Here is a 4,389-nt window from a genome sequence, read left to right as displayed (position 1 = left end):
CCTTTCCTTTCCTTTCCTTTCCTTTCCTTTCCTTTCCTTTCCTTTCCTTTCCTTTCCTTTCCTTTCCTTTCCTTTCCTTTCCTTTCCTTTCTCCTTTCCTTTCTCCTTTCCTTTCTCCTTTCCTTTCTCCTTTCCTTTCTCCTTTCCTTTCCTTTTCTTGAGACGGAGTCTTGCTCTGTGGCCCAGGCTGGACTGCAGTGGCCGGATCTCAGCTCACTGCAAGCTCCGCCTCCCGGGTTTACGCCATTCTCCTGCCTCAGCCTCCCGAGTAGCTGGGACTACAGGCGCCCACCACCTCGCCCGGCTAGTTCTTTGTATTTTTTAGTAGAGACGGGGTTTCACCATGTTAGCCAGGATGGTCTCGATCTCCTGACCTCGTGATCCACCCGTCTTGGCCTCCCAAAGTGCTGGGAATACAGGCTTGAGCCACCGCACCCAGCCCTTTTTTTTTTTTTTTGAGACAGAATTTCACTCTGTTGCCCAGGCTGGAGTGCAGTGGTGCAATCTTGGCTGACTGCCACTTCTGCTTCCCAGGTTCAAGCAATTCTCCTGCCTCAGCCTCCCGAATAGCTGGAATTATAGGCGCCCACTGCCACGGCCGGCTAGTTTTTGTATTTTTAATAGAGACAGGGTTTCACCATGTTAGCCAGGCTGGTCTCGAACTCCTGATTTCAGGTGATCTGCCCGCCTCGGCCTCCCAAAGTGCTGGGATTGCAGGCATGAGTCACTGTGCCCGGCCTTTTTTGTTCTTTTTTTAGACCCGGCGTCTCACTCTGTCACTCATGCTAAAGTGCAATGGCACAATCATGGTTCACTGAGGCCTTGACCTCCCAGGCTCCAGCGATCTTTCTGCCTCACTCCCAGGTAGCTGGGACTATAAGCACACACCACCATGCCTGGCTAATATATATGTATATATATTAGAGATGCAGTCTTGCTCTGTTGTCCAGACTTGCCTTGAACTCCTGGCCTCAAGCAATCCTCCCACCTTGACCTCTCAAAGTGCTGAGATTTATAGACGTGAGCCACCCCACTCAGCCCCAAATTTCTAATCCACAGGCACTGTGAGAAAATAGTTATTCCTTTAGGCCCCTGAGTTTTAGAAAAACGTGTTACATAGCTACAGATAACTAATACAGTGCATAAAATGCTTAGAATGGGCCAGGTATGGTGGCTCACAGCTGTAATCCCAGCATTTTGTGAGGCCAAGGCGGGCGGATCACCTGAGATTAGGAGTTCAAGACCAGACTGGCCAACATGGTGAAACTCCATCTCTACAAAAACACAAAGTTAGCCGGCTGTGGTGGCACATGCCTGTAATCCCAGCTATTTGGGAGGCTGAGGCAGGAGAATTGTTTGAACCCAGGAGACGGAGGCTGCAGTGAGCTAAGATCGTGCCACTGCACTCCAGCCTGGGCAACAGAGCGAGACTCCATCTCAAAAAAAAAAAAGAAATGCTTAGACTATCTGACACGCTGTCTCCATACACATTAGCCATCATTAACTCCATTTTGCAGGCAGCAGGACTGAGGTTTAGCTTGCTGAAGTAATGTGCCCCATGCACGTGGCTAGGATGGACCTGGCCAGCCATGTCATAAACCCAAGACATTTAGTGCCACGTCCTAGGCTCCTTTTTCTGTCCCACTGTACCAGTTATCTATTTTGAAGGAATAATACCTAGTGGTATAAAAATCACTGTTTGATCATTCTCCTGGACTTTGTGAGTCAGGAATTCCAGCAGGACACTGTGGGGATGGTTAATCTCTGCTTTACAATATCTGGGGTCTTAGTAGGAAAATAAAAGTGTGGGGGTAACTGGACATCTGGGCGCTGCAATATCACTCGTATGTGTGGCAGGAGATGCTGGCGTTTGGTTGGGACCCCTCATATGGACCCTTCCTGAAACCTGGGCCTCCTCAGAGATGGTGACTAGGTTCCAGACTGAGTACCCCAAGAGACAGCGGAAGCTGCCAGTTCCTTAAGGGGTGGGCCCAGAAAGTGGCATAGTGTCACTTCTCCCACATTCTATTGGTCAGCCAGACACAGATCCCAGATTCAAGGGAAGGATCCATAGAACTTGCCTCTCCATGGAAGGCAGGTCAGAGAGGATTTGGGGACCATTTAAAAACGTTTCTGCACCCACAGCAGCCTCCCTTGTTTGGGAGGTGCTCAGAAAAACCAGCCCTGCAGACCATACTCCAGTAGACTGGCTTTATGTGCACAGAAAGAAACACAGGCCCGGTGCTGTGGCTCTTGCCTGTAATCCCAACACTTTGGAAGGCCGAGGTGGGCGGATCACCTGAGGTCAGGAGTTCAAGACTAGCCTGGCCAAAATGGTGCAACTCTGTCTCTACTGAAAATATAAAAATTTGTTGCCCAGCTTGGGCAACAAAGTGAGACTCTCTCTCAAAAAAAAAAAAGACATGCCCTAGCTCTTCCTTGCCTGCAGTTTGTAGACCTGACTCTTTTTTGTGTGTGTGTGAGATGAACTCTTGCTCTATCTTCAGGCTGGAGTGCAGTGGCACCATCTCAGTTCACTGAAACCTCCACCTCCTGGTTCAAGCGATTCCCCTGCCTCAGCCTCCTGAGTAGCTGGGACTACAGGCACGCGCCACCATGCCCGGCTAATTTTTTGTATTTTAGTAGAGATGGGATTTCACTGTGTTAGCCAGGATGGTCTTGATCTCTTGACCTGGTGATCCGCCTGCCTCGGCCTCCCAAAGTGCTGGGATTACGGAGGTAAGCCGCCGCTCCTGGCCTGGCCTCTATTTACCCTGATTTTCAAGGCTCTCCATCAGCAGCTCCCACTTGTTATATCTGCTCCTCAGGCCAGAGCTGTTCAAAGGTAGCCCTACCTGGAATCTCCACTTGAATGCCCCTGCTCGGGCATCTCAGAGTCTGCATGTTCAAGCTCACCTTCCTCCCTGAGCCCGTCACCCCTCTGAAACCTCTATGGAGCTTCATGGCAGTGCCAACTGTATCCTGGCCATTCTCTTCCTTCTTTTCTTCCTGCCATGCCCACATGCCCGCTTCTCATCGGTTAGCAAGTGACCTCCCTGTATAATACTTCCTGGAATCTGGCCCCCACACGTCGCCTGTGGCTTTCTCTCTCAGCACTGCCCACCCAACGCACCTCCCACGGCCGTACTGAATCACCTGTAGCTGCCCAAACACCTCCTGCTTTTTCATCTCTCATTGCCCAGGCTTGTCCTTATACCTGGGATGTCTTTCTCCTTTGGCTCAGGCACAACCTCTTCTGAGAATCCTTCTCTGAGCCCCTGGGGGTGTCCCTTCTCTAGATGTCCCTCAGCTGTGTCACATCAAGGTGGTGCTGTTTCTTTACCAATCCATCTTCCCTCCGAACCATGCCCTGCCCTATTAAACCACCAGCTAACAGGTTTTTTGTTTGTTTTCGAGACTGAGTCTCACTCCATCACCCAGGCTAGAGTGCAGTGGCGCAGTCTTGGCTCACTGCAACCTCCTCCTCCTGGGTTCAATAGATTCTCCTGCCTCAGCCTCCCGAGTAGCTGGATTACAGGCACCTGCCACCACACCCGGCTAATTTTGTATTTTTAGTAGATACGTGGTTTCACGATGTTGGCCAGGCTGGTCTCGAACTCCTGACCTCAGGTGATCCAACCGCCCTGGCCTCCCAAAGTCTGGGATTACAGGCATGAGCCACTATGCCTGGCCACCTAATGGCTTATCTTTGTTTCCACAGTGTTTAGCACATGGCAGACTCCAGGGTGTGTCCCTGACAACCCCAGTCCCTTCTCTGAACCCTTGTGATATACATTCCCCTAGTAAGCTCTTCATAAGCATGTGGCACAAGAGGTTGGTAGAGTTTGTCTTTCTTTCTTTCTTTCTTTCTTTCTTTCTTTCTTTCTTTCTTTCTTTCTTTCTTTCTCTCTCTCTCTCTCTCTCTCTCCTCTCTCTCTCTCTCTCTCTCTCTCTTTCTTTCTTTTCTTTCTTTCTTTCTTTCTTTCTTTTTTTTGAGACAGGGTCTCACTCTGTCACCTAACCTGGAGTGCAGTGGTGTGATCTCAGCTCACTTCAGCTTCGACCTCCTAGGCTCAAGAGATCTTCCCACCTCAGCCTCCTGAGTAGCTGGGACCACAGTCATGCGCCCTCACACCCATCTAAATTTTTTTTTTTTTTTTTTTTTTGAGATGGAGTCTTGCTCTATCCCCCAGGCTGAAGTGCAGTGGCGCCATCTCTGCTCACTGCAACCTCCGCCTCCCAGATTCAAGTAATTCTCCTGCCTCAGCCACCCAAGTAGCTGGGATTACAGGCGTGTGCCACCATGCCCAGTTAATTTTGTGTTTTTAGTAGAGACGGGGTTTCTCCATGTTGGTCAGGCTGGTTTTGAACTCCCAACCTCAGGTGACC

Source organism: Rhinopithecus bieti, unplaced genomic scaffold (assembly GCF_001698545.2).
Source record: "Rhinopithecus bieti isolate Rb0 unplaced genomic scaffold, ASM169854v2 scaffold_32008, whole genome shotgun sequence".
Classification (NCBI taxonomy): Eukaryota; Metazoa; Chordata; class Mammalia; order Primates; family Cercopithecidae; genus Rhinopithecus; species Rhinopithecus bieti.
This window is presented reverse-complemented; position numbering follows the sequence as displayed.